Genomic DNA, 13,000 nt, shown 5'->3' on the forward strand with positions numbered 1-13,000 from the left:
CCTCTTCCTACAGATGCTGCCTGGCCTGCTGCGTTCACCAGCAACTTTGATGTGTGTTGTTCCAATGAGAGGCCCTGGTGTCGGGTGAAGATCCCGGCCAGGTGAGTGACCTTTCAGTGGGTGAAGAGTTAGGGAACAGTGACCACAACTCAGCTTTCTGTCATGGTCCGGATCGGGTTCCCTTTAAATTTACTTTGTTTGTGTAACGATCCCGACCGTTGACTCCCTGTTTCCCTTTGGTTCCCTGTTTTCCCATGTCCCTCGGGCTTGGTGATCAGAGGCAATTTACTCCCAGCTGATCGGCAGTTTATAAGTCTCCGGCTTTCAGCCGTGCGGCACAAGAGCGTTAATGAGGTCACTGAAGGTACTGCGAGCCCATGTCGTCTGGCCGGAGCAAGCCTAGTCTCCTCTCGAAGCAAGTGCCAGAAAGCCGCCTTCCCTTGTCAGAGCGGGTCAGTCAAAGTTAACCCGCCGGGGTGAGTCAAGAGCTCACCACTACTTAGAACGTACTTGTGCCCAGTTATAGTACCGCCCATCGTTGTGTGGTCTCCGTATCCCTGTCCTGTACCCTGGAAGGGTCCTAACCCTGTGCTAAGAGAAGTCCCGGCTCCGTCCTGCGTCTAAGGAGGATTCCCAGCTCAGTGTTTTATGTCCTGTGTCTGAGTCTGTCCCGTGAGTGCCGAGCCCGGGCCCCCGGGGTCCTGAGCCCAGGCCCCCGAGGGCCCGGGTGCTGAGTCCTTGTCCATTACGCTATTCCTGCTTCTGCTTTGCGCTCCTTGTTACGAGCAATAAACTCGATTTAGTTAACCTCACGAGACGTGTCTGTGTCTTGCATTTGGGTCCGCCAACCTTGCTTCCCACCTTTGTGACACTTTCAGGACAGGTATAGATAAGGATGGGTATGGTCTTTGTGGGACAGTAATTTGGAGTAGGGCAAATGACGAGGACATTAGGCAGGAACTAAGAAGCATTAATTGGGAAAACCTTTTCTCTGGCAGGGCCGCATCAGACAGGTGGAGGGTGTTTAAAGATCAACTGCACAGAGCACAGGAATATTCCAGTTAGAAGGACAGGAATGTGAAGATAAGAGAAGCTTGGATGTCCAGAGAGGTGATGAATTTGGTCAGAAAGGAAAAGTATGTAAAGTTTTGGAAGTTAGGATTAAACAAAGCACATGAAGAATTTGAAAGAGCCAATAAAGAACTAAAGAAGGGAATTGGGAAAGCCAGGAGGGGTGATGAGAAATAGAATTAAGATGAATCCCAGGGCTTTCTATACATCCACCAAGAGTAAGAGAATAACTAGGGAGAGGGTGGGACTTCTCAAGGATAAAGGGGAAACATTTGCTTGGATGCAGAGAAGGTGAGTGAGATACTTGGTGAGTACTTTGCTTCAATAGAAAGGGGGGGGGAAAGGAGGTGATGGGCAGGCAAGGAGATAAGAGGGAAAAGGGATGTGGAACAGAGAAGAGGGGGCATTACTGAAAGTTCAAGAAATCGATGTTCATGCCATCAGGTTGGAGGCTCCCCAGACCACGTTAGGTGTTGCTTGTCCAACCTGAGTGTGGCCTCATCATGACTGTGAAGGAGGCTATAGACGAACATGTTGGAATGGGAATGGGAATGAGAAGTGGAATTAAAATGGGTGACCACTGGGAGATCTAGTAAATGGGTCATCGACTGCATCCTGTGTTCCTGATGCAGCCTGTTCTATGCTGGTGGGACCCAATGTAGACTGGGGAACCACTTTGTCAAGCACCTCAGCTCCATCTGCAGGAAAGCTAAATTTCCCAGTGGCCAAAGTTCAATTCCTATCTCCATTTTTGTTCTGATATGTCAGTCCATGGATTCCTCCTGCCACGATGAGGCCACACTCAGGTTGGAGGAACAACACCTCATATTCCATCTGGGTAGCCTCCAATTTCCCCGGCCCTTCCCTCTTCTTCATTTCCACACTCTGGCCTCTTACCTCTTCTCCCCATCACCTCCCTTTGGGACACCTCCTCCTTCCCTTCCTCCCATGATCCACTTCCTCTCCACCTACCTATCACCTCCCCTGGGTCACCTCCTCCTTCCCTTCCTCCCATGATCCACTTCCTCTCCAGCTCTTTGCCTTTTTCACTCATCCCCTCACTTTCTTATTTCTACCGTAGCTGACATGAGATGTGGAACATCAGTGAAGAGGAAGAAAGAAGCAGAATTAAGATTCTGGAGAGCTACAAGGTAGCCAGTAAGGACATTAAAACCCCAAGACCATAAGACATAGAACCAGAATTAGGCCATTCCATCATGGCTGATTTATTATCCCTCTCAACTCCATTCTCCTGTCTTCTCCCTATAACTTTGAGGCCCTAGTTAATCAAGAACCTATCAGCCTCTGCAGTAAATATACTGAATGACTTGGCTTCCACAGATGTCTGTGACAAAGAATTCCACAGATTTACCAGTCTCTGGCTAAAGAAATTCCTCCCTAATTCTGTTGCAAATAAACATTCCTCTATTCGAGGCTGTGTCCCTCATCCCATGCCCACCCATTATAGGAAACATCCCCCCACACCCACTCTAGCTAGACCTTTCAACATTTGATAGGCCAGTGTGAATGCCCGCCCCCCCCCCCCCGCCATTCTCCTGAACTCCAGCAAGTCCAGGCACAGAGCCATCAAACACTCCTCAGACGATAACCCTTTCATTCCAGGAATCATTTGCATGAACTGCCTCTGGACCATCTCCGATGAAGCACATCTTTTCGAAGATGCGGGGCCTAAAACTGCTCACAATACTCCCAATTGTGATCTGACCAGTGCCTTATAAAGCCTCAACATTACATCCTTGCTCTTATATTCCAGTACTCTCAAAATGAATCTAACATTGCATTTGCCTTCCTTACCACCAACTCAACTTGCAAGCTAAACTTTTCAGGAATTCTGTACAAGGACTCCCATATCCCTTTGCACCTCTGATTTTTGAATTTTCTCCCCATTTATAAAATAGTCTACGCCTTTATTCCTTCTACCAACATGCATAGCCATATACTTCCCTACACTATATTCCATCTGCTGCTTTTTTCCATTCTCCCAATCTGTTTAAGTCCTTTTGCAGACTCCCTGTTTCCTCAACACTCCACCTGTATTTGTATCGCTCGCAAACTTGGCCAAGATGCCATCAACTCTTTCATCCATATCACCGGCAACCTCATGCAGTCCCTCTACACTGCTGGGTGATCCATAAAGCACGTCGTCATATTTACTTTCTCAGGCAATGGAGAAACTGCGGATGGAATTGAGGATTCTCTTGACCTTCTCCGGATGCTCTGTGGCAAATATACTGATGAGCTACACCTCGGTCTGGTACGCTAGCCGCACTGGACTGGAGCAGTCTGCAGTAAGCACCGCCCAATCCATCACAGGCTCGTCACTTCCTTCCATCTAGTCCATTTCACCATCTGTTGCTTCAGGAAAGCTAACAGTATCATCAGGGATGTTTGTCACCCTGGCCGTTCCCCTTCCACTCCATGGGAGTTCCCAACCCGGGTACAATGGACCCCTTGGTTAATGGTACGGGTCTATAGCATAAAACAGGTTGGGAACCTGTGTTTTAGAATAACACACAGGGGCTTAGGAGTTCAGAGGAGCTGATTCAAGAAGTGAGTCTTCCTCACTGTGATCAAACTCCTGAACCAATCACCCTTTTCATGTCCCCTTCCCGGAGGTGCAGACCCTCAGCTCTATCCACCACTCTCAGTTAATCCATAATTATCAGTTTAACATTGGTTTTTCATGACCTCAGATTGCACAACAATCTTTACACCATTCTGCTGTTTTGCACTTGTCAGAATGAATACTGTATTTATTTTTATCATTTATACTGTTTACACTGTAAACTTCATGCCAGCAAGGAATTTCATTGCAGCCTGGTGTATATGGCAATAGAATAATTTGAATCTGAATCTACCCCTCAGATACAGGCACAGTCGATGCCATGTGAATCTACCCCTCAGGTACTGGAACAGTCGATGCCCACTTGAATCTATCCCTCAGATACTGGAACAGTCGATGCCCACGTGAATCTGCCCCTCAGATACTGGAACAGCTCATGCCCACGTGAATCTGCCCCTCAGATATAGGAACAGTCGATGCCCACTTGAATCTATCCCTCAGATACTGGAACAGTTGATGCTCACGTGAATCTGCCCCTCAGATACTGAAACAGCCCATGCCCACGTGAACTGGGTCAGCGTGCACAGGATACAGTGGCCTGGGTCATCCTACACCATGTACAGTAGCCTGGGTCAGCGTGCACAGGACACAAGACTGAAGTTTTCCAGCTGCTTGGTGTATATATCAGGGAGCCTCCGGACTGAGGCTGGGTGGTCTCCCTTTATTTCACTGGCTGTCAGTGGTGGTCAGAGGAGCCAGGCCGGGGGAGGATAGGCCTTGCCCCCAGACACCATTCCCTTGGGCAGTACCAGTCGCTGAAACTGTCCAGCAGCCCTGTTTCCCTCAGGAAGAATGAGACGCGTGTTTCCCATCTGTGTGACTCACAGTGAAGATCTGAGGAACAGCTTTGCCCCCTCTGCCATCAGATTCCAGTACTCCGATTTAAACACCTCCTCACTATTCCTCTTTTGCTCTATTTGCAGTAACTTACAGTAATTTTTATATCGTGCACTAACTACTGCCACAAAAGAATGGATTTCCGACATACAGTATGTCAGCAATAATAAACCTAATGCTGATATTTCCAGGATCCATGACAAGCTTCTGGTCTGGGCCACATGGGGTTACCCCAACAGTCTTCAGTGCAGTCGAGGGTTGTGTGCAGTGGTTGGAAGGCAGCAGATCTGTGAGGAACAAGCTCCAGAGTTCTTCACAAGTACGGGGCCTGGGTATACACTCTGAAACTGAAATCAGCAATGGGATTGGGAGATGTACACTATCTGCTGTGCTTCCTGTGGTGAGAAAGCTGAGAGTGACCTTGACATCCATGGATGAAGCCGTCCACTTGCGATGGTGATGGTATGATGGCCATCATTAGGGATGAAAACCTTGGTAAGCCATCGTTCATCAGAGAGGCCCTGGTAGGAGATGGGCTAATGCAAGCTGAAGTCCTCTCTGGTGGGCATCGTTTTGAACGTTGCCCTGTTGCCCCTGATTCCATCCTGAGGGACAGGCTGTTCTGCAACCTCCAGTAATGGAGACTGAATCAGCACTGTGGAATCTGGAGAATGAATATCTCATTGTCACAGAGACAGGCCCTTCAGAGAATAGATATCTCAGTGACAGAGACAGACACTGTCACAGAATAGGTATTTCAGTGACAGAGACAGACAGTGTCACAGAGACAGGCCCTTCAGAAAATGACTGTCTCACTGTCACAGAGATAGACTCTTTAGAGAATGGACATCTCAGCGACAGAGACAGACAGTGTCACAGAGAGAGACTTTAGAGAATGGATATCACAGTGTCAGAGAGACAGACAGTGTCACAGAAAAAGGCCCTTCAGGGAATGAATATCCCACTGTCGCAGAGACAGACGCTGTCACAGAGACAGGGCCTTCAGAGAATGACTATCTCACTGTCACAGAGACAAACTCTTTAGAGAATGGCTATCTCAGTGACAGAGACAGACACAGACCCTTCAGCCCAGCTTGAACATGCCATCCATATTGCCATTGAGATCCTTCTATGCCTTGTATATTTCAGCACTTTCCTAAATGCCTCTTAAACATAGTAATTGTATCTGATTCCTCCACCTCCTCCTGTATCACCCTCCAGATATCAGTCACCATCTCTGTGAAATGAAGACACCATGCAGAGCGAGGCGGGAACGATTGAGTGCTCTGGGTTGCATGGGCCTACCTAATCCAATGTCTGTGCTGTGATTTCACTGTCTTCAGGAATGAAGACAATATAACTTTAAATTCAGATCCTTTGCACTACATACAGAAAATTAAAAACATTGAACTTTCACAGACAGAATAGATTTCTCATTTCCCTCTGTGGCTTATTAATCCATCTTCCCAGGCCCAATGCCAAGATGTGTTTTATGTATTCATGTGAGTACTCTATGCCCAAGAGGAACATTACCTTTCCGGATACAGTTTGACTGTTAATAAGTGCATCCTTTAAGCCTGTGGATACCTGTGGTTGCAAGAGCTGTACTATTTCGTGTCTTGGTGACTCTGAAGATCACTTGAAAGGCCGGTGGAAGTGGTAACTGATTTCTGATCAGCAACTAACCCCCCCCCCCCCAGAGTCAAATTTTCGCTTCCAATTAAACCTGCAATGAAACACCATTGAAGTTACAGCCCGGCTGTGTGTCAAAGGAACTCAGCATTTCCTAGTACTCCTGGTCTTCCATTGGGTTCCTCAGGTTCCCATGAAGTTGGGTTTTCAGCAAACAGGAAGGTTCTTCAATCTAATTAGTAAGTTAAAGGTAAAAGATCTGATTGAATTTTGCTGGAATATCTCTCCCCTGTTCTCTTCTCCCTCCCCAGTACGAACTTGAAGGATCATTATACTCAAGCAGGCAGAGACGCAGCTTAGAAGGTTACTTTGTAAAGTTTCACAAGACATTGTTGGCAAGGTCAGAAACTTAGCCCATTCCTGGTCGCCCCATGAAAAAGATGGTGAGCTGCCTTCTCCCTGGATTCTGTGTGTTTGTTACCTGAACAATAGGTGTTCGTGAAGATTTCCAAGCTTTAGACTCAACAATAATGGAAAGACAAAAATATTTATCAAGATTAGGACAGTGCATTGAATGGAACTCTAGTTTCCTGTGTTCACCTGGTTGCCTGATCCTTCTAATGACAGAAGACAGGATTTTGGGAGCTGCTTATTGAAGAATATTTTATATTTGAAGGCTTGATTATAGAATAGTCTTCTTTCTGGAACTAAACAAGGCATCACTGTAATTGCACTGATGTCATTAAAACTACTTCTGAAAAACATGAAGACAATCACATACTGAACAGCACACTGAGTAAAATTTTAATGACGAACATCCTCACTGTTCAGGCATTGTCACGTTAGTGGAGATAATCTCATCAAATGTTGATAAATTGACAGTTGTTGGTCAAGTCAAAGTTATGAAGCAGGAAGCAGGTCTTTCCAATACCCATGCCCGTCACCGGCTCCTTATCTATGGAGGGCAAACTGTCAATACTTCGGGCCGAGACTTTTCATCAAGACTGGAAAAGAAGGGGAAAGAAGCCAAAATAGCAAGCTGGAGGGCAGGAAGGAGTATACATTGGCAGATGATAGGTGAGGGGGATGGATGGGTGGGGTGGGTGATGAGGTAAGAAGCTGGGAGGTGAGAGGCAAAGGTCTGAAGAAGGAGGCGTCTGACAGTAAACCATGGAGGAAGGAGATGCACCTGAGGGAGGTGTTGGGCAGGTGAGGAAAAGGGGGGAGGGGGGTGAGAGGGAAACCAGAATAGGAAATGGAAAAGGAGAGAAGGGAGAGGAAAGGAGAGGAGGAGAAATTACTAGAAGTAAGGGAAATCGATGTTTATGCCGTCAGGCTGGGAGGCCTCCCAGAAGAGTATGAGGTGTTGCTCCTCCAACTTAAGTGTGCCCTCATCGCAGCAGTAGAAGAGGCCATGGACCAATGTGTGCAAATGGGAACGGGAAGTCCTTCGGAAATGGTTGGAAACGTAAGACATGGGAGCAGAATACGCCACTCAGCCCCGGTCATCGAGAATGCTCTGGCATTCCATCAGGGCCAATTTCTTAGCTCTGTCAGCCCCAGTCATTCAGTCTGCTCTGCCGTTCCATCAGGGCCGATTTCTTAGCCCTGTCAGCCCCATTCTCCTGCCTTCTCTCCATAATCTTTGACACCCTGACTGATCAAGAACTTATCAACCTCCGCTTTAAATATACCCAATGACTTACCCTCCACAGGCAACTATTGCAATGAATTCCGCCGCCCACTGGCTATAGAAGTTCCTCCTCGTTTCTCTTCTAAGAGGATGTTCCTCTATTCTGAGATTGTGACCTTTGGTCCTTGACGCCTTCTATAGGAACATACTCTACGCATCTATTCTATCTAGGCCTTTCAATATTCACTACGTGTCCGCTTATTCTTATAAACTCCAATGAGTTCAGGTCCAGAGCAAGTCAAACGTTCCTCATATTTAAGCAACACACATCAAAGTTGCTGGTGAGCGCAGCAGGCCAGGCAGCATCTCTAGGAAGAGGTACAGTCGATGTTTCGGGCCGAGACCCTTTGTCAGGACTAACTGAAGGAAGAGCTAGTAAGAGATTAGAAAGTGGGAGGGGAAGGGGAAATCCAAAATGATAGGAGAAGGCAGGAGGGGGAGGGATGGAGCCAAGAGCTGGACAGGTGATTGGCAAAAGGGATATGAGAGGATCATGGGACAGGAGGCCCAGAGAGAAGGAAAAGGGGGAAGGGAGGACCCAGAGGATGGGCAAGGGGTATAGACAAAGGGACAGAGGGATAAAAAGGAGAGAGAGAAAAAGAACGTGTGTATATAAATAAATAGCGAATGGAGTATGAGGGGGAGGTGGGGCATTAGCGGAAGTTAGAGAAGTCGATGTTCATGCCATCAGGTTGGAGGCTACCCAGACGGAATATAAGGTGTTGTTCCTCCAACCTGAGTGTGGCTTCATCTTTACAGTAGAGGAGGCCGTGGATAGACATGTCAGAATGGGAATGGGATGTGGAATTAAAATGTGTGGCCACTGGGAGATCCTGCTTTCTCTGGTGGACAGAGCGTAGGCGTATTTAAGCTCTTTCATTCCCAGAATCATTCTTGTGAACCTCCTCCAGAGCCTCCCCAATGCCAGCACATCTTTTCTTAGATAAGGAGCCCAAAACTGCTCATGATACTCCAAGTGCGGTGTGATCAATGCTTTATAAAGCCTCAGCATCACATCCTCACTTTTACATTCAAGTCCTCTCGAAATGAATGCTAACATTGCATTTGCCTTCCTCGCCAATGACTCATCTTGCAAGTTAACCCGTAAGGAATCCTGCACAAGTCCCCTTGCACCTCAGATTTTTTTAAATTCCAACTCCCCCCCCATTTAGAAAATAGTCCACACCTTTATTCCTTCTCCCATAGTGTATGACCATAAACTTCTCTTCACTATATTCCATTTGCCACTTCTTTGTCCATTTTCCTAATCTGTTTAAGTCCTCCTGCAGGCACCCTGCTTCCTCAACACTACCTGCCTCTCCAATTATTTTTGTATTGTCTGCAAATTTGGCCACAAGGACATCAATTCCATCATCCTAATCACTATCACATAACGTGAAAAGAAGCAGTCACAATAACGACCCCTGTGGAACAGCACTTGTCACAGGCAACCAACCACAAAAGGCCCCTTTATTTTGCCACCTGCCAGTCAGTCAGTTTTCTACCCGTGCTAATATCTTTCCTGTAAAATCATGGGCTCTTATCTTGTTTAGCAGCCTCATGTGTGGCACCTTGTCAAAAGCCTCCTGAAAATCCAAGTTAACAACATCCACCAATTCTCCTTTGTCTATCCTGCTTGTTATTTCTTCAAAGAGTTCCAACAGATTTGTCAGGCAAGATTTTCCCTGAAGGAAATCATTTTCGGCCTATTTTATCATGTGCCTCCAAGTACCCCAAAAACTCATCCTTACCAATCAACTCCAACAACTTCCCAACCGCTGAAGTCAGACTAACTGGCCTATGATTTATTTTCTTCTACCTCCCTCCCTTCTTAAAGGGTGAAGTGACATTTTCAATTTTCTAATCTTACAGAACTATCTCAGAACCTTGTGATTCTTGAAAGATCATTACTAATACCTCCACAATCTCCTCAGCTACCTCTTTCAGAACCCTGGGTGTAGTCCATCTGGTCCAGGTGTCTTATCTTTCTTCAGACCTTTCAGTTCCCCAAGCACCTTCTCCTCAGTAATAGCAACTGCACTCACCTCCACCCTCTGATACTCTCGAATTTCTGGCATACTGCTACTGTCTTCCACAGTGAAGACTGACACAAAATACTTATTAAGTTCATTTGCTATTTCCTTCTTCCCCATTACTACCTCTCCAGCGTCATTTTCCAGTGGTCCAATATCAATTCTTGCCTCTCTTTTATTCTTTATGTATATCTGAAGAAACTTTTTTATCCCCTTTTATTTTATTGGGTAGCTTACCTTTATGTTTCATCTTTTCTCTCCTTCATGGCTTTTTTAGTTGTCTTCTATTGGTTTTCAGAAACTTCCTAATCCTCTAACTTTCCACAAAATTTTCCTATTTTATATGATCTCTCTTTCGCTTTTTTACTGTTTCTGACTTCTCTCACCAAGCACAGTTGAGTCATCCTCCCTTTTGAATACTTCTTCATCTTTGGGATGTATCTATCCTGCATCTTCTGAATTGTTCCCAGAAACATCAGCCTTTGCTCTTCTCCCATCATACCTTCCAATCAACTTTGGCAAGCTCCTCTCTCATGCCTCTGTAATTCCTTCTACTCCACTGTAATACTGACACATCTGACTTCATCTTCACCTTCTCAAATTGCAGGGGGAATTCTATCAAATTATGATCACTGACTCATAAGGGTTCCTTTACCAAATCTAATCTGGGTCTTTACACAACACCCAATGCCTTTCCCCTACTGAACTCAACCACAAACTGCCCTAAAAAGCAGTTGGGGATTAGCAGCAACCTGCTTTTCCCAATCTGCCCTCATCTTGAAATCTCCCATGGATATTATAACCATCATAACATCGCCCTTTCAACATACTTTTCCAGCTCCCTTTGTAATTTTTATTCCACATCCTGGCCTGTCCCGTCAGGCTCATTTTACCTTTGCAGTTTCTTAACCCTTCCCATAAGGATGCTACATCTTCCGAGCCTATATCACCTCTTTCTAAGGATTTAATTCAAATTTTCACCCTCTCTGCCTACTTGCCTGTCCTTTCGATACAATGTGTTTCCAAGGATGTTAAGCTTCTAATTATAGTCTCCTTTTGGCCACGACTCAGTGATGTCCAGAATATCAAACCTTCCAATCTCCAACTGCACTGCAAGACCATCTACCCAATTCTGTGTACTGTGTTCAGTCCTGTATTCGTCACCCTTTTCAATGTTGCCCCCATGTTTTACTTCAACTCACCCTACTGACAGCAATTTTGCCTATTACCTGCCTGTAGTCCTCACAGTGTCACTGTGCACTGTATACCAACTGCCCCACCTTCATCTCTATCACTATGGTTCTCATCTCCCTGCCAAATTACTTCAAATCCTCTAGCAACCCTGCCCACAAGGATATTGGCCCCCCTCAGGTTCAGATGTAAACTGTCATTTTTGAATAGGTCATACCTTCCCCAGGGAAGACCCCAATGATGCAGAAATCTGAAGCCCTGCCCCCTGCACCAGTTCCTCAGCCACTCGTTCACCTGTGCTATCATCCTGTTCCTGCCCTGACTAATACGTGGCTGTGGGACTAATCCAGAGATTACTATCTTGAAGGTCCTGCTCTTCAGCCTCTTCCCTCACTCCCTGTACTCCCTGTGTAGCACCTCTTCACCCCTGCGGGACAAGTACCACACTTTCTCCTATACCCCAGACAGGACAAGTACCACGCCTGCTCCTATACCCCAGACGGGACAAGTACCACACCTGCCCCTATACCCCCTATGGGACAAGTACCACACCTGCTCCTATACCCCAGACAGGACAAGTACCACACCTGCCCCTATACCCCAGACAGAACAAGTACCACACCTGCTCCTATACCCCAGACAGGACAAGTACCACACCTGCCCCTATACCCCAGACAGAACAAGTACCACACCTGCTCCTATACCCCAGACAGGACAAGTACCACACCTGCTCCGATACCCCAGACAGGACCAGTACCACAGCTGCCCCTATACCCCAGACAGGACAAGTACCACACCTGCTCCTATACCCCAGACAGGACAAGTACCACACCTGCCCCTATACCCCCTATGGGACAAGTACCACACCTGCTCCTATACCCCAGACAGGACAAGTACCACACCTGCCCCTATACCCCAGACAGGACAAGTACCACACCTGCCCCTATACCCCCTATGGGACAAGTACCACACCTGCTCCGATACCCCAGACAGGACAAGTACCACACCTGCTCCTATACCCCAGACAGGACAAGTACCACACCTGCTCCTATACCCCAGACAGGACAAGTACCACACCTGCTCCGATACCCCAGACAGGACCAGTACCACAGCTGCCCCTATACCCCAGACAGGACAAGTACCACACCTGCTCCTATACCCCAGACAGGACAAGTACCACACCTGCCCCTATACCCCCTATGGGACAAGTACCACACCTGCTCCTATACCCCAGACAGGACAAGTACCACACCTGCCCCTATACCCCAGACAGAACAAGTACCACACCTGCTCCTATACCCCCTATGGGACAAGTACCACACCTGCTCCGATACCCCAGACAGGACAAGTACCACACCTGCTCCGATACCCCAGACAGGACAAGTACCACACCTGCCCCTATACCCCCTATGGGACAAGTACCACACCTGCTCCGATACCCCAGACAGGACAAGTACCACACCTGCTCCTATACCCCAGACAGGACAAGTACCACATCTGCTCCTATACCCCAGACAGGACAAGTACCACACCTGCTCCTATACCCCCTATGGGACAAGTACCACACCTGCTCCGATACCCCAGACAGGACAAGTACCACGCCTGCTCCTATACCCCAGACAGGACAAGTACCACAGCTGCTCCTATACCCCAGACAGGACAAGCACCACTCCTCCTACACCCCAGACAGGACCAGTACCACACTTTCTCCTATACCCGAGACAGGACAAGTACCACACCTGCTCCTATACCCCAGACAGGACAAGTACCACACCTGCTCCTATACCCCAGACAGGACAAGTACCACACCTGCCCCTATACCCCCTATGGGACAAGTACCACACCTGCTCCTATACCCCAGACAGGACAAGTACCACACCTGCTCCTATACCCCAGACA

This window comes from Mobula birostris, chromosome 25 (genome assembly GCF_030028105.1).
Source record: "Mobula birostris isolate sMobBir1 chromosome 25, sMobBir1.hap1, whole genome shotgun sequence".
Lineage (NCBI taxonomy): Eukaryota > Metazoa > Chordata > Chondrichthyes > Myliobatiformes > Myliobatidae > Mobula > Mobula birostris.